Raw genomic sequence first — 18,535 nt, forward strand, 5'->3', positions numbered from 1 at the left:
TAATGTCAATCAACTCATGGGCTTCCTTCATGGAAGTACATTGTTGACCACATCCATCAATTATTTCTTGAAATCATTCCGTGCAGGCCCATTCATTAATTCCTTCATGGTAAGCACTGTTACTCTCAGAATGAATGAATGAGTATGACAGTGTTCTTTATATAAAAGAGGTTACACCTAAATACGGCAACAAACATAGAAACGAGCACATGCAACATCTTGGTGTGGAAACTGAGTCTTGGTGAAGTGGACCCAAAGTTTGTTCTCTTCTATTGAGGTTGGTGAAGGCTTCTCAAGAGTGCTGGGAATTGTACTAACCCTGGCAGGAGGTGTATTTTCATTACCCAAGCAATTCTAACAGAAGAAGAGAATATAAACCCACCAAGAAGAGAAGACAAGGACACAAATGTGCAATCAATAGAATTGTAAGGTGTGGTTAGGTTTAAAAGTGGATATTAATATCTGATCACAATGAGAATGAGAGTGTGAGGAAAGCAACATGAGCTTGGGAAGGTTGTCAGCAGTCACATAACAGAGAGCTTTGTGTTTTGTCCACAAGATTAATATTCATGTTTGAAGTTATTGGAGAGTAAGAGCAGGGATTTTAGAAGATGAAGTTCAAGAAAATTCCTTCCTTGAGGAATGTTCTTGATCAGTTTCTGTTGTCAAATCCCTGGCAAATGATGAGGGTTGGAAATAACACAGTGGCAGTGGGCTTGGAGGTTTGGGGAATGAGTATGTGTGGGGATGAATCACAGTGCATAAAAATATTTTTCATTAATACCAAACACAGTGTTGGACACGATATAGTCATTATTGTTTATAATTATGTCAATTATTATATGGAATTGGTATCTCTGTTCTGATCTAATCAGTGATGATTTGAGACTTTCAGCAGAATCACATTCTTTTACATGGCCTATAACCACATCTGGAATAAAGATCAGAGTTGCTTTCTTAGGGCTTTGCATTTCACTAATAGTTTTACTTTTTAATAAATGTATTTTAAAACAGTGTGAAACTCACAGGAAAATTGCAAGGATAGCAGAGACTGATTCCAGGTCATCACATCCATTTTCCCATATTCTGAACATCTTCCATCCACAATTCCACATTTTGTCTATTTGTTATATACAAACAGTTTCTCAGACTCTACTTGTTTTTCATGACCTGGTTATTTTTCAGAGGTGCTCATGAAGTACATTGTAAAAAGTCCATCAGTTGGAATTTGTATGATGATGTCCTCATGATTAGACTGGGATTATGCATTATGGAGAAAAACACCAGAGATAAAATTCTATTTTCTTTACGTTGTGTATTCAGGGCACATCTCATCAATGTGACCCTTCACTGTTGATGTTGACGTTCATCAACAATGCTTGTCAGGTTTCCCCAATTCAAAGTTCTTCATTCTCCAACTTTTCCATAAATCACCTTTTGAAGGGCATTAGTATGTGAAATCCGCACTTTAGGAGTAGGAATTAACTTCACCTTCCTGAGACATCAGTATCTACCTAAATCATTGGAATACATCTACCTGAGAGATTTTTGTCTTCTTTCTCATAACATAAATAATGTATTTAAATCATTATTGACTCATGACATTTGTTTTTTACTTTGGGTCGTGATGCAATACTATTTTATTTTGTTTTTTTGTTAGATTTATTTCAGTTTGGGCAATGGGATATCTTTCAGAGGTGCTTGGATCTCTTGGATTTATCCCAATTATTTAATGCTTCATTATAGTACCTACTTAATTTCTGGTAGTATAAGATGCTCCAGGTTCTTCTTGTGTATTGTTATTCAAGGTATAGCATCAGTCATTTCCCCCAAGGAACTTTTATTTAAGAATGGTCTTAAAATAAAGGTTCTGGCACCAAGTGCCAAAACCTACTCCATATTACTAGGACATCTAGGTGCTCTCCACTACACAGTGAGAAAATATATGCCTGTCTGCCAAGTTGTGCATATACACAGACCCATAGATATGCTTATTATGAAACCCTCAATCTATATTAACCTACTCATGCTGATGTGTCTCATTCTAAACCATTACCAGGCAGAACATTCTAGCCTCCTTACCTTGCTTATGGTTAACCACCCACTCTTCAGTGGAAAACATATTCTTCTCACCTGCTATCATCTATTAAATTGCTTGGTTCCAGTATACATGTGCAGATGTGATAGAATTGTGAACTTACACTATGGTGAGATAAACTTTATCCACTAGAATACAGTACTTATGCTTTCTGTCCCTTTTATTTTCCAGACTCCATTCATATTCCGTGTTACCATTTCAGCACCTTTTCCCCTCATCCCCTCAGTAAGTGTGTTCCATACATTTGTAAATCAATTAGATCATTTTATTACATTTTGCATTCCATTATTGCATTCCAAGTACCCTGACAATTAATCTTTTATTTGCATGTATTAAGGGTTATTCTTTGTTTTGTAAAGGTCAATATGTTTTAATAAATGCACAAAGAAATATTCCTATAATTATAGGATTATGCAGAATAGATTCACTGCTCTAAACATTGCTCTGATTCACTTAATGCACCTTCTTCCCTCTTCCCAATCCCTTGTCAACCAGTGATCATTTTGTTATCTCTATTATTTGGACTAATCCAGAAAGTCATATAGTTGAAATTATACTTAGGCAGGACATTTAAACCAGTTTGCTTCAATTATCAGTAATCATTTATGATGCATCCTTGACTTTTGTGACTTGAGGGAACATTCATTTTTATCACTGAGTAATATAATATTCCATTGTATAGACATACCAGAGTGTGCTTACCCATTCACCTTGAAGGACATCTAAGTTGCCTTCCAGTTTTGGAGATTATACATAAAGCTGCTATAAAAAATTCTCAAGTAGGTTTTTGTGTGTGGATGCAAGTAGTCAAACCAGCTGGTTATCTAAGGGCACAATTTCTGGACTGAATGGTAAGACTATGTTTAGTTTTGCTAAATACTGCTGAACTGTACTTTGGCTGCACCATTTTGTGTTCTCACGAGGAGAGAATGAGTGTGTACTGCTCCCCATGATCAGCAGCTTGTGGTATTGTCAGTGTTTGGGCTTTCAGGTATTTGAAGAGGTGTGTGATGGTATACCAGTGCAGTTTAATTTTGCAATTCCCTAATGACAAAGGACTGAGCATCTTCTCACATACTTATTTTCCACCTGTATATCTTCTTAACTTCACTTTCTGTTCAGATTTTTTGCCCATTTTTTACTTGGAAGTTACATTTTTTATTGTTGGGTGTTAAGACTTCTTTGTGGATTAGATAGAATTCATTTATCAACATCTTTCACATAGCATATGTTTTATATTTTAATAAATTTTTATATTTAAATATTCTGCTCCTATGGATTATAATTTGGGTGCTATTTCTAAAACCACATCACCAAAGTACAGGCCACCAGATTTTCTTGGATGTTTTATTCTAGAAGTATTATACTTTGCATTTTAATTTTTAGTACAGGATTCATTTTGAGTTAACTTTTGTGAAATATGTACAGTGCTTGGCTACATTCCTTTCCTGTTTTGCACGTGTGTATGCCATTGTTCTATAGAATTTGTTGAAAACATCATACTTTTTCCATTAAATTGCACTTGTCCCTTCATCAAAGGCCAGTTGACTGTGCTTGCATGGGTCTGTTTTTGAGTTTCCCAAATTTTGATTGTGTGTATACTGAGCTCTCTTAGATTTGTTCATGTGTCTATTTCACCAATACATAGTTTGATCATCACCTCCGTATAGTTAGACTAAAAATCTAGTAATATTGGCTGTGCAATCTTGGTTTTCTTCAGTACTGTTTCAGCAATTGAGGACTTTTGCCTTTCCCTGTAAAATTGAAAATTATTTTGTCAACATCTATAAACTGACTTCCTGCCATTGAGTATGGGATTGAGCTGAAAGAATAGATCAGGTAGAGATGAAATAGAATACCAACAATATTGATCTTTCTGTCCATAAAGATGGAAAATTTTATGTATTTTAAATTTTATTGTAGTAATCTATAACCAACTTAAAATTTCACAGCCTAACAATTTTGAAGTGTGCAATTTAGTAATATTGATTACAACAAAATGTCAATATGCACGTCCCAACTTTTTCATTACATAGCACAGAATAACTGGTCAAATGATTTTTGAATAACATATAGCTTAAGAGCATTTGTAGTGGAGAATATTACCTTGGTAATAAGTTCAAAATTCTGGACAAGAATGGCTTGTGAAGAACAGTGTGAAGCAGAATGAGGAACATGTATTTACCATGATATTTTGAGATAGAGGACACTAAATCTGTATATAATTAATTAAAAATTATTTCAATATGTTTATAATACAAACCATAGCATTTATGTTAATTTGCTGAGAGCTGCTTGTACCTAAACCTGCCTTGCTCTGGTCTCTGTCCAGCAGTTTCATGAGTTACATGGAATCAGAGAATGAAACACGTGTTTCAGAATTTATCTTCCTGGGAATCTTAGAAGACAGAGAAGTGCAGCCCCTCCTATTTGCTCTGTTCCTGACTATGTACCTGGTCACTCTCACTGGGAACCTGCTCATCATCCTGGCTGCCATTGTGGATGCCCATCTGTACATACCCATGTACTTCTTCCTTGCTAACCTGTCTTTTGCAGACATCTGTTTCACCTCCACCACTGTCCCAAAGATGCTGATGAACATACAGAGAGAGACCAAAACTATAATTTATAGAAACTGCCTCACCCAGATGTATTTATTCTTGGTTTTTGGAGGACTAGACAACTTCCTCCTAACTGTGATGGCCTATGGCTTTGTGGCCATCTGTCACCCACTGCACTAAATGGTCATCATGAACCCCAGGCTCTGTGGTCTCCTGTTGCTGGCATCATGGATACTGAGTGTTCTGAACTCTCTTTTGCATGGCTTAATGGTTTTGTGATTGTCTTTTTGTACAGACTTGGAAATTCCTCACTTTTTTGTGAACTTTCTCAAGTAATCCAACCTGCATGTTCTGACATATTTCTCAATGACCTAGTGATGAATATTGCAAGTGGAATTCTGGGTGATATTCCACTTGCTGGCATCCTTTTCTCTTACTTTAAGATTGTATGCTCTATTTTCAGAATTTCATCATGTGGAGGCAAGTATAAAGCATTATCTACTTGTGGGTCTCATCTTTCAGTGGTGTCCTTGTTTCATGGTACAACCTTTGGAGTGCATCTTAGTTCTGCTGCTACACAAAACACAAGGATATCTGCAATAGCTTCCATGATGTTCACAGTGGTCACTACTATGCTGAACCCCTTTATCTATAGTGTTCAAAACAAAGACATAAAGCATGCTTTAAAAATAATTTTCAGATGAGAAAGTCTCTCTATAAAAGGATCCTTTGTCTCAATTCAGAAATTAACTCTTCATTAACAGAGGTTGAATACCGGGAAATGTAAATTAAATTATTTTTATCATGGTATATAAAGGTAATATGCTATTTGCTTTATTCCTAGAACTCAATCTCTACTTTTATTCTATCAAAAACACTTGTATATTCTGTATTTTGAATAAATCATTTGACGATGTTTGGAACCAAGTCATCATCCATTCCTGGCAAACTATTTTATTCCTTTGCAAAAGGCTTTTCAAGAGATTGAGTGATGCAGCCTTCCCTAATAGAATACACAGAACATGGCTGACTGAGAGACAGCACCCATTCCCAGTGATGTTTCAACGACCAATTACAACAGACTAATTGCTTTCAAGTTGTGGAATGTATGTTAATCAACCAGGATACAATCTTAGACCCTACCCTTAAAGTTTGTAATTTAGTCAGTAGTGGGTGGGCCTAGAAGTATGCTTTCTTTTCTAATCCTGCTCGAAATTGTTACAAGTCATTGACTCTTCCGCTAAATGTGTTTCAGTTAATTTTAAATTCAATAACATATAAATTATAGGAATTATACAATGCAAATTTGCTGTATTATACCAAAAGCTCCACCATGAGGTTGATAAAGTCATTCATTTATCCAGTGAGTCTGCTATGTTATTAATTTATTCTCAAATCTAGTTCATTATCTGGCATATAAGTCTTTGTAGTTATTTGTGTGGCTACCCCAGAAGCTGATGTGCAGAGGTGCTCAGAACCCACAATCAGAATGAAATCATCGTCTGTAGTCCATGATTCTCACCCAAATGATGCCTTAGGGAGCTTACTCTGGGAGGTTGTTACTAAGCAATTCACCCGTGAATGATGGCTTGTGATACCACAATGCAAGCTGAAGTAATTGGTATTTGAATAACAGCTTCTAAATGACTGCTAATTCTCCAATTTTCTATGCTCCTTGTGCCTGGTAACACAGTCAGACTATACAACATAAAGCAAAATTCTTGGTCTATATGACCTCAAATGTAAGGCCAAGTGTATTCATCAGTATAGGCCAGGTTACACTGCAGTAACAAACAAACCCACATGTCAGAGGCTGAACATGGCAGTTTGTTTCCTTGTTTGTGCATGGTCAGGGAGCACATAATAGGCTCCAGAGATCCCAGGATGCATAGGATTTATATCCATGTGGGATTTCATCTTCAATGCAGCAATGGGATGGGAATATGATGGTCCTTAGAACTTTTGTCCAGACATGATACATAAATTATACACACATCTCATTGGCCTGAGAAGCACCTGTTTACAATCAGGCTTTCCCACATCCATAGGTGACAGCAGAATTCCATCCTACCTGGCTCCTCTAATCAGCACATGACCACCCTGGGGCACACAGCAGTCTGTCTTCATCTGTTCCAAATCCATTTCCCTTTATAACCCCCATAAGTTTTCCTTTGGGGAAAACTGTGAATCTCTGCTTTCTATTTTTGCCTCCCTATGAAGTGATTTCAGATTTTTCCTTAATTGCCCCCTTCTACATTTTAGTATCAGAGATATAATGTGTATCTATCTACATACTGAGGCCTTTTGGAGGGTCACAAACCAATGTAATATTGAAGACTGTTTTGCACACTTAGAACCAGTTTCCACCCCTATGGTAGTTAGATTCAGTTGTCAACTTGGCCAGGTGAAGGTGCCTAGATCTATTGCTGTGGACATGAGCCAATGGTACATGAATCTCATCTGTTGCTGATTACATCTGCAGTTGGCTAGGAGGCATGCCTGCTGCAATGAATGATGTTTGATTTAATTGGCTTGTGCTTAAATGAGAGAGCTCAACATAGCACAGCCCAAGCAGCTCAGCCCAGGCCTTTGGAGATGCAGAAAGAAATCACCCTGGGGAAAGTTGTTGGAACCCAGAGGCCTGGAGAGAAGACCAGCAGAGATCACCCTATGCCTTCCCAAGTAAGAAAGAACCTCAGTTGAAAGTTAGCTGCCTTTCCTCTGAAGAACTAATGAAATAAATCCCCTCTTATTAAAAGCCAATCCATCTCTGATGTGTTGCATTCTAGCAGCTAGCAAACTAGAACAACCCCCTTGTCGGCAAACTCTCCTTGTTAAAAATGCATTCTGTAATGAAGTCAATGCAGAAAAAGGGCTGATCTAGCTGTGCCAGGTCAATACAACCTCAAGATTCCTCAGTTGGTCAAGCCATAAGTTTGTGTTGCATTTCTGTAAGTTTATCTGAAAAGAAATCTCAATCATACACGGATTCTTGAAGTGGCGGTACAAATCTCCTGAAGCCTTCTTGTCTTCTCATCTTTGATCCAGGGCTCCTCCAACCCACCAGCAAGCCATCCATGGCTTTCCCAATGTTGTCTTTCCATTTGACCAAATAATATTATCCAATTCAAGACGTCAAGTTCCTTTCATTCTTCATCATACCTTATCTGAGTCCATTTTCAATCATTTCATTTAGTATAAATCAATTAAACTCATCACTCAATTACTTCTGTGTTAGTTTATCCATCTATCAATTACCCATTCAATTATGCATCCAATTATCTATCTGAACACTCCCATCTGTCTAATCATTCTCTTTCCTTCTTCCATATACCCTTTTGTCCATCTACCATCTACCTTTTCTCCTTATAGCTACACATCCACTCAACTTTACCAATTCTGGTCTTGAGAACATCATTGATTTTTTTTTACAAATCTAATTGTCATTTTTTTGTTTCATACATGATATCTTGGAACATTTCCTGCAGTTGACTCCTTCCTCCATATCAGGCTTTCTTCTTTGGGATTTTGTATCATTTATATTCTCCTGGTTTTCCTTCTATTCCTTTAGCCAGTCATTGAACACACACTCTCTTTCTGCTGGACCCTCTTTGATTTGATCTCTGAAGTTTGGTGTGTCCCCAAGTTCCATCTGGGGCTTCCTTAGTTCTCCAGCTACACACTTTTTTTCAAAGACTCCATCCTGCTTAAGCACATCTGTATGCTGAAGACTCATGAATTTGTACTGTTAGCTCTGACTTATAATCTAAATCTTTAATTGTACATCACAAAGCTCACATAACATCTCTGCATGAGTATAAAACATGGATCTCAAGTTTAACATAGACAAGACCGAACTTTGAATTTTAAACCCACACTAATGTTGTTTTTCTTTAACTCAAGCTTTATTCATATTAGTCAACTTTAACATTTACCGAACGGCTCAAGCCAAAAATCAAGGAGTCATGATTGACATCTCTTTCCCTCAGATTGCCTCAGATCAGGCAAGTTGGATTTTCCTCCAGAATAAATCTTGAGTCTCTCCCCTAGTTTCCATGTTCACTGCTCTCACCTTAATGCAACCACCACCAGCGTTATTTCAGCAACAGTTACTTGTGACTTGTTTTCGCACTTGTTCCTTTGTCTATGGAGCAGAAAGAATTATATTTTAACTCCCCCCATTACAATTATCCAGTGGCTTTCCATAACACTTAAACTAAAATCAAAATTCCCCTCCATGCTTTTCTTTTTTTAGACATCATAGGGAGGATTTACAAAGCCAAAAAGCCAGATAAAGTAAATATTGGGATCTGGCTAAATCAAATATCATAACACAATGGCAACCACAACAATTGCAATCTGATTCATATTTTTACAACACTTCATAGCTCATGGAATTCTCCCACTGACCTCCTTCCCTGCTTCAAGCTGTCTTTAGATCCTCTCTGCTCCCCATCTTTTGTGCTCCCCATGAGGCATCTATTCCCTCTCCATAATTGCTGACTTATGCTGCTGTCTCCTCCAACAGCAGTGAGTCATTACTTGCAGGGACTGAATCTGTTTAATTGCATCATCTTTGTAAACCTGATAGCGTTCCTCAGTACATGCTACATTTTAATTAATAGACTTTTTATTTAAAATGATTTTAGGTTTACAAAAAGCCTCAGAGTAGACAGTATAGAGAATTCCCACATGCCTCCTCCTCAGTACACAGTTTTTTTTATTTACATGGAGCATGAGTGTTGTACATTTGGTACAATTAATGAACTGGTATTGATACATTGTTATCAACAAAGTCCATAGTTTTGTCTCACTCTTTGTATTCTTACATTTCTACAGGTTTTGACTAAATGTATAGTGTTGTATGTTCACCATTGCAGTATCATACACATAGATTTAATGACCTGAAAATCCCATATGCGTACCTGTTCATCCCACCTCCCTTCCCCCAACGCCACTCCCACCCTGAGCCCCTGGTAAGCACTGATCATTTCATTGTCTCTGCAGTTATATTTTTCTCCAAAATGTCGTACACTATAGCTTTTTCTGACTGTCCTCTTTTACTTAGCAATGTGCATTTAATTCTTTCCATGACTGTTTTGTGATTTGATGGTCCATTTTATTGAAAATCAGTGAAAAATATTCTATTGCATGAATATACCTAGTTGTGGATTGGTTTTGTTTGTTTATTGAGGGGCAGCTTTCTTTTCTATTTTTGGCAATTATGAATAAAGCTGCTATAAATATCCTTAAACAGGTTTTTGTGTGGACAAGAGTTTTCAACACATTTGGATATGTACCTTGGCATGCAATTGCTGGATGATATGGTCAGATTGTGTTTAGCTGCATAAGAAACTTTCAAGCTGTCTTCCAAAGTGGCTGTACCATGTTACATTTCTCCAGCATGAAGGAGAGCCCCTGTTGTTCCTTCAGCATCTGGTGTTCTCAGAGTTCTGGATTTTAGCCATCCCAATAGGTATGTATTGGTATCTCATTGTTTTAAGTTGTAATTCCCTAATGACATATGATGCCAAGAAGCTTTTCATATGCTTATTTGCCATCTGTATATCTTCTTTGCTAAGGTGTCACTCCAGATCTTTTGCCAAAACTGGGTTGTTTGTGTTCTTATTGTAGACTTTTAAGAATTCTTTGTATATTTTAGATAAAAGTCTTTATCAGATATGTGTTTCATAAATATTTTCTCCCAGTCCTTGGCTTGTCATTTCATTACCTTAATAGTGCCTTTTGCAGAAGAGATGTTTTGAATTTTAATAAAATCCAACTTATCAATTTTGTTTTCTCTCATGGATCATACTTTTGGTGTGGTACCTAAGAAATCATCACTAAACCCAATTACTCTTAGATGTTTTCCTGCATTATCTTCTATAAGTTTTATAGTTTTGTGTTTTATGTTTAAGTCAATGATGCATTTTGGGTTAATTTTGTTAAAGTGTGAGGTCAGTGTCTAGATTTATTATTTTACGTATGGATGTTCAGTTGTTTCAACACCATTTGTTGAAAAGCTTATACTTTCACCACTGAGTTGCCTTTGATCTTTTTAAAGATCAGTTGACCCATTTGTGTGGTTCTATTTCTCTACTGCTTCATGGATATGCAGGTATCTTTTACAAGCATATTTAAGATATTTATGAGGTTTCTTTCTCATCTCTTACATCAATGCTGCCATTCATTTTAATTATCTATATGCTATATTTGCCCAATTTATTGTATTTATTATTACTTTGAGTGACTGTTATCATTTATGTCAACTAAGAAAAATAAAATGAAGTTGTATTTTAGCTCTAATTATTCCTTCTCTGGCTATCTTTATTCCTCTTTGTAGGTCTGTGTTTCTGATATATGTCATTTACTTTATCTCTGAAGAACTTATTTTAATGTTTCTTTCAAGGCAGATATATTGGTGTCAAATTTCCTCACTTTGTGTTTGTCTGAGAACATCTTTATTTCCTCTTTACTGCTGTAGGATAATTTTGCTGGATACAGAAATGTAGGTTGGTGATTTTTTTCAACATTTTAAATATCTCATTTAGATTGGTGATTTTTTCAACATTCCACTCTCTTCTTGCTTGCTTGGTGCCTGAAGAGAACTCTACTGTTATTCTCATGCTTATTCTTCTGTAGGGATGGTATTTTTTTCTCTGGATTCTTTCAAGTTTTCTCTTTGTCTTTGTCTTTTTGTTGCTTGAATATGAGAAGCCTAGGCATAGGCATTTTGGTATTTACCCTACTTGGTGTTCTCTGAGCTTCCTGGATCTGCAGTTTGGTATCTATAGCTTAAGAAAATTCTCAGCCATTATTACTTCAGATATTTCTGCTAGTCTTTCCTCTTTCTTCTCCTTCTGGAATCCACTACATGCAGGTTACACCTTTTGTAACTGCCCCATGGTTCTCATATATTCAGTTCCTTCTTATTTTTCAATTATTTTTCTCTTTGCATTTGAGTTTGGGAAGTTTCTACTGATATCTTCAAGCTCAATGATTCTTTATTTAGCCTTGTCCAGTCTACCGATGAGTCCATCAAAACATTCTGCTTTTCTGGTCTTTTGATTTCTAGTATTTCCATTTGATGCTTTCTTAGATTTTCCATTTCTTGGCTTACATCACCCATCTGTTCTTGCATGATGGCTTCTTTCTCCTAATGGACCTTAATATATTAATCACAGTTATTATAAATTCCCTCTCTGATAATTCTAAAATCTGAATCATATCTAAGTCTGGTTTTGATACTTGCTTTGACTCTTTAAACTGTGTTTCTTTCTTGCCTTTTGACACATTCATAATTTTTCATTGAAACCCAGATGTGATATATGTGGTAGTAGGAACTTAGGTAACCAGGCTTTCAGTGTGAGACTTTATGTTAATCTGCCTGGGTGCTGGCTTGTGTTTAATATTTGCTATAGCTGTAGATTTCAGAGGCTTCAGTTTTTCTGCTTACTTCCCACTGCTAGTATTCTGGGCCCTATTGATATAGTGGTGAGGAGTTGGGGAGGTAAAGCATTCTATAATCTTATTATTAAAGTTCAGCTTTTCTTTGCTTTGTTTGGTTTTCTTTTTTAGCAGGTCTGAGTCCATACAGTGTGATATTCTGAAAGTTTCCTGGTATTTCTTTTTCTCCCCTTATGTGGGAAAATTAGGCAAGAGGAAACCAGAATTGGTAAGTTTCCCTTCTTCATGTCAGATAAGGTTTTAGTAAAGTATTTACCCTTGAGGAGCTGGCTTTTTAAATAGAAAACACTCAGTGCCATTCAAAATGTGCACCTTCCCCATTTCTTGCTCAAAGTATAAGCGGTTTTTTCTCCAGTCTTCACTGTGGAAACCTGGTGAGGCTCCTTGGGGAAAACCCATGAAATCCCCCTAAGACTGGATTCCCAGAAGATTTTAATTCTCAAGCTAGTAGCTGAATTGAGTCCTGTGGCAATTTCCCAAATGATAACATAAGTCTTCCTACCTGTTACTTGTTCCCTGGAAGGTCATATCAGCCATGATTCTCCGCATGTGCTTAGTCTCTCCAGTTGTCAGAGTGGTGGTTAGCCCAATTTCCTTATGGGCCTAATAAAAGTAACTGCTTTTCAGTTTGCTCAGCGTTTTTCATTGTGAGCACAGGAGGAATGTGCTTGGGCTCTTTACGTATGAAAGCTGAATTTTTTCCCCATCCCACAGGCTCTTTGCTACAGCTCCTTGGAAGGAGGAGATACACTGCTGGCTGCTCTCAGGTTCCTTCTGGTGGCATGCCTCCTGCCCTCCCTCCCTCTCTGGTGAAAGGATTAGGGGCAAACTGCCTGTGAATGTGTGTCATAAGCTGGAAGGCACAGTGCACAGCCTGGATGCCTCATGCCTTCTGTCATGGTTCCTCCAGGTACAATTCTGACCTGGAGATTCCTCAGCTTGAGCCAAGTTCCACCCCTAATCTAAAGGCTCCAGGACATGGCTGGACAGTTTCTGTGTGTGACCTACAGGGCGTGATGCAAAGCAGAGAAATCTGGGTCATTGACAGATGCACTGAACGGGGGCACGAGGGAAAGAGACCACTGTGGATAAGCCCTCAGAATCTGGCACTGTGAATAGTGGTGTCTGTCTAGACTGCGCCATGCCCATCCTTCCCCTCCACTCCTCACCACCTCCCCCATGACCCCTGGGCCAGGGCGCCATGGACAGGCTTTCACTGCAGCCATCGCCCCCTACTGTCCCCCCAGTTCCTCAGGTAGCAGTAGAAAGAGCCATGAGAAAACAGCCTCCAGGTCTCCGGCAGCATGCCATGTTCCCTGAACCCTGTTGCCCCTTAGTCTGACTGCCCATGCCCCTTCCCGCCTCCTTCCTATGTGCCCCTCCCCACTGGATGATGGTCCCTGAACACACAGCCTTCCTGCTGCTGCCTGACTCTCCGAGCTCTTCCAGCACACATGCACCCTGCCTGTCTCTGGGCCTCGCCCCCCACCCCATGTCATATGCAGGCCCCCATCCATGTGCCCCTTTTCCCTACCATCTTACACATCAGAGTCCTTCTGGGGGTCCCTTCTGAGGGCCCCTTCCTGGGGTCCCATCTGGAGGTCCTTCTGGGGGGCCCTTCTGGGAGGTTTTCTGGGGACCCCTTCTGTGAGTTCTTCTGGAGGTCCCCAGAAGATGGTATTAGTTAAGGTGAGGCCACCGTGAAGGGGAGTGGGTCTTAGTCCAAGGTGGCTGAAGACCTTAGAAGCCAAGGAAATTGGACCCAGAAGGAGAAGCAGGAGAGGTTAGAAGGTGAAATCACCACCTGATGACAGACTGCCAGCACCAGATCATTACAAACTTTTAATAAAACATGGCTTGTGGACACCTTGAATGTGGTATGTCTAGCCTTCAAAAATGTGAACCAATAAATTCTTGTTTAAGCCAACCAGTGTGTGGTATTAGTCACAGCTGCCCTGGAAACTAAGCTGCTGTGTGAGAACAACCCTCTTTGGTTGGTTTGAGCTTTGTGTACTCTCTGCAAGGGTGGTTCTGGGACCAGAAGACCATTCATTCAACAAACAGCTTCTGGGCACCTGGAAACTGACAGTTGTTGTGCTGTACAGCTGCTATCCAGCAGCACACAGCATCATCCACTGCTGGTAGTGCTTGCGGCTAAGTGGGAAGAGAGTGATAGAGAAGGGGAGAACACAAAGGTGAGTTCTGTCGACCCTGCCAAGAGGAGAGGCACCTGCACTGAAGATGCTTAAACTTGGTCCTGAGTGATGAACATGAACTGATAAGGTGTGGGACCTGGCATCTTCTAATGCACAATGGCCATGCCACATGGCTCAGGGCACCTGGAAGGCAGGTATGTCTGGAGGTGTCAGAATGGGGGTGAAGTGTGCAACAGAGACAGAGGATTGGTAATTAAGGGTTTTGCACTTACGATGATGGAAAATCATTTTTCGGGTTTAAGCAGAAAGTGACATGGCCATATTTATGTTTTAGAAAAGTTAACTTGGCTGAGACCTTGAGGCTTTTATAGAGTAATGCATCAGGAGTGGGATGTGAGGTATCAGTTGGCAAGGAGGGTGGATTTGACAGAGAACCATGAATTCTTTTGCTGCCAAATGCCTGTGCATCTGAGGTCAGCGACTGCTGCCACTTGCCCGGATGCACTCCCTGAATTTACAGTCTCAGAGTGGCTATGTCTGGAAATCTCCCACCAAGTCATGGTGGTGAAACTTTCACCACTTTTCTCCAAGCCCCCAAGGCAGAGTGCAAGCCTGCCTAGTTCCAGGTAGCCTGTGCCCCCTGCAGGACTACCCCAGGTGCATCTGCCCATGAGGGGGTCAGAAGCCCCCCATGGACACCCTCTGTGGAGGGAGGGCACATGATGGGTGTCAGCCAAAGCCAGGTTCTCCACCCTCTTTCACCCTTCATGGCGTATTGTTCTGCCTCTGTGTGTGTCCAGACTTCTTCAGGTGCAGAAGAGAAAACACAGGCTTAAACTGAGTGCACCAAAGAGGGGGCATTTATTGGTTCCCACAAACTGCAGAAAGGGCAGGGCTGGGGTTGGCCCGGGGGCCAAGGATATGGGGGCTGAAATGTGTACTTTCTTTTTGCCTCCCATCAGCCCCTGGCTGCCCTCCCCTGCTCTGACATAGGCTGGCTCTCTCCAAGCTGGAGAATGAGCTTCCACCTTCATGTTTTCACTGACAGGCACAGCAGCCTGTCTGCTATGTCCAGGTTGAAATATCCTATAGAAAAACTCTGATTGGCAAGCCACATCACCTGCCACCCCGAACCCCTTCCTGGGTAATTAATCTGTTTGTAAATTTGCTGAGAGCCCAGCAAGGAGCCTCTTATCACAATGAGTGTTTGGTGGTGAGGAGCGTGGGGGTAGGAAACTTGGCCATTGGATCAGTCACTGTGAGCCGGCATCCCACTCAGGTGACCATAGATTATGCACATTTAATACAGGTCAGTGGGAGCCTTTGGGAAAATGTGATTTTACCCAGAGAAGACAGGGGTGGGCATGTGGGGCAAGGCGAGTGCATGGCTGTGGGTAGCTGCCCCACCTACCAGACCCTGGCTGATGAACAGCCGGGTCCCTGGGTCTCAAATGGACTGTGCAAATTGGTGATTTTTAATTTTTTTTAATTAGAAAAGGTGTGAGTTTACAGAACAATCATACATAAAATACAGGATTCCCATACACCACCCCACAACCAACACTTGCATTGGTGTGGAATATTTGTTACAGTTGATAACTTTGTTTTGTAATTCTACTATTTTTAAAAGTAGTTACACCTGTAACTACCTTTTATTAAAATAGTACTATAGCTATTGTCTATCATTTACTTTGGGGTATTTCCCCCCCATTCCTGATTATTATTTTTTTCATGCATGTCTTTATTACTCATCTACCTATACACTGGATAAAGGGGGTGTCAGTCGCAAGGTTTTTACAATCACACAATCACATGATAAAAGCTATATAGTTATACAGTCATTATCAAAGATCAAGCCTACTGGAATAGATTTCAACAATTTCAGGTATTTCCTTCTGGCTGTTCCAACACACTAGAAACTAAAATAAAGCATCCATCATAATGATTCATTAGTCATAACCATTTCCTAAATCCTAACTTCTCAGTTACCCCTCCTCTCTCTCATTTGATCTTTCTCTCAATCTTCAGGTATATTTGGGCAATGACAATTCTAACTTCTTCATGCTTGAAAGGGGTATCAGCCTTATTAGTAGGGGAGTGAACTTGGCTGGTGGTCTTGGAGTGACTGGGACCTTTGAGTTTAAGGGTTTATCTGGCCTAAGAACAATCTGGAGGCCTTAAGTTTCTGAAAAAATAAACTTACAAAGTAAAACTTTTACTGACTCTTATAGAGCCCAGGATTTCTTTAGGGTTTTCAGGAATGTTGTTGGATGGGGCTTGGCATACTGTGGCAATTTGCAATATCTGGTTGAAGCTTGCCTAAGAGTAATCTCCAGAATGACCTTGACTCTTTGCAATCTCTCAGCCACTGAAACTTTATTTTGTTTGATTTCTTTTATCCCTTTTGGTTAAGAAAGCATTGTCAATCCCAAGATGACAGGGCCAGGATAATCTTTAGGAATCATGTCCTACTCTGCCAGGAAGACTATCACCCCTGGAAATTGTGTCCCATGTAGGGGGAAGGGTAGTGAGGTTATTTGCAGTTTGGCTTACAGAGAGAGGATACATATGAGTGATGAAAGAGGTTCTCTGGGGGTGACATTTAAGGCTTAATTATAGGTAGGCTTAACTTCTCTTTTACATTTTAAATAATTGAATTCTTTGAATCTGCAGGTTTTACTGAGCTGTATTCACATACCATATATTCTATCCAAAGTATACAGAGTCTCAGTTGTGCGATCATCATACTCATAAATAGACAATTTTCATTGCTCCAAAGAAAAAAATAACAGATAGACAAACACACAAAAGAGAAATGAAAATACCCCATCACTTTATCCCCCTCAATTATTTACCCCTAGTATTGGTGGGGTACAGAGGTTACTGTTGATTAAAGAATATTAAGGTATTAGTGTTAAATATAGTCCATGGCCATAAGCACATGAGGCCTGGCGCCAGCCCTGCCCTGGCGAGCCGCATTGCTGTGGGCAGCTGTCCCACCTCCCTGAGCCCTGGCTCCCTGCACAACAAAGGTCAGGCCCCTGGGTCATGAGTGGACTGTGCAGTGCTGGAAAGTTCCCAGGCTTTCTCCAACAAAGTCTTGTCATAAAGTCTAATGAGAAGAGGGAGAGGATGAAAAGACTTTTCTTCTATTTTATTTTAGTTTTTTCTCCAATTTGTAAAACCATGCCCTCTGAGTGCATACTGCCTCCAAGCTCAACTACAAACCCTGAAAACATTCAATTAGTAACCGCAAAGCAGGCTTTCCCAGGCTGGGGTTCATAAGCGTGACTGCTCCAAAAGGCGGCCTCTCTGGGGTGTGCTGGGAAACGAGCAACTTGCAGAGCTGTGTGCCCCTGCCTATGCACGGGGGACCTCAAGGGTCTACTTTGCCAGTGCTCAGGGGCTCAGTGGCAAAGCTCAGCCAGGTGCAGTGGCAGCATTGCCAGGCAAGGTGGCAGTGGTGTGGGGCCTTAATCGGAGGCAGGCCTGTGGTCTTGTCTGCACACTCGTAGCCTTTGAACAGACAAACTCAAACAAGATTTGCTGCAGGGAGGGCTCAGAGTCCTTAGGTGTGGCCACCTTGGCCAGGAGCCCTCCATGCCACTGTTCTTAACATGTGGCTGAGTCAGAAGCAGCCAGGCCAGCACTGGACTTTCTGTGGGTTCCTTTCCCAGCAGCTGTTCTCCAGGTAGACAAAGCATTGCTGATCCATAACAGCATTTTCTTGCTCTCTTAATTCATTTCTTATCTAAGACTCTCTTTCATGGCTGAGGAGTTTCCCTTCTTTCCAGGCTAGGTCTTCCTTTATGGAAAGAATCCCCGGGTACTGAGCAGGTGAGCCCAGCCCCTGGTTGACACACACAGTAGCTGAATGACCTGTAGAAAGGAATTGTCCAGATTCTGGGGATTAAACTATAGGCTCAGAGAGTTGAGAATCATCATGGGGGCACAGGACAGGTGTCAGCCAAAGCCTAATTCTCCCTCTTCTGTCACCTTTCATGACACATAGTTCTGCCTCTGTGTATGCTGACTTCTTCAGGGGCAGGATTCCAATGCAATTTTCAGACTTAGGCATTTGTCATCTTTTGACTGTGCCCTCTGTAAAGCTGAATCTGCTGCTTGGATGGTGGATCCTGCAGTCGGGCTGGGAGAGAATGTGTAAACCTGCAATTGGCAGAGTGAGGTAGGTTTTTATTTGTGTTTGCTTTTTTCTCCAGGGCTATTTGGGGATACTTTACATGCAGCCAAAT

At 40.2% G+C, this 18,535-nt stretch overlaps 1 protein-coding gene across 1 annotated transcript in view; it reads right to left on the reverse strand.

Annotated features, from left to right (window-relative positions):
• Positions 1 to 3,448: 3,448 nt before the first annotated feature.
• Positions 3,449 to 18,535, reverse strand: part of LOC143672704 (N-alpha-acetyltransferase 35, NatC auxiliary subunit-like) — an 81,116-nt gene continuing 66,029 nt past the window's right edge. Inside the window, exon 6 of the transcript XR_013169951.1 lies at positions 3,449 to 3,852. The gene's annotated coding sequence lies outside the window, so the exon portion shown is untranslated. The remainder of the gene's footprint in view (positions 3,853 to 18,535) is intronic.

Source organism: Tamandua tetradactyla (assembly GCF_023851605.1).
Source record: "Tamandua tetradactyla isolate mTamTet1 chromosome 1 unlocalized genomic scaffold, mTamTet1.pri SUPER_1_unloc_2, whole genome shotgun sequence".
Taxonomy (NCBI): domain Eukaryota; kingdom Metazoa; phylum Chordata; class Mammalia; order Pilosa; family Myrmecophagidae; genus Tamandua; species Tamandua tetradactyla.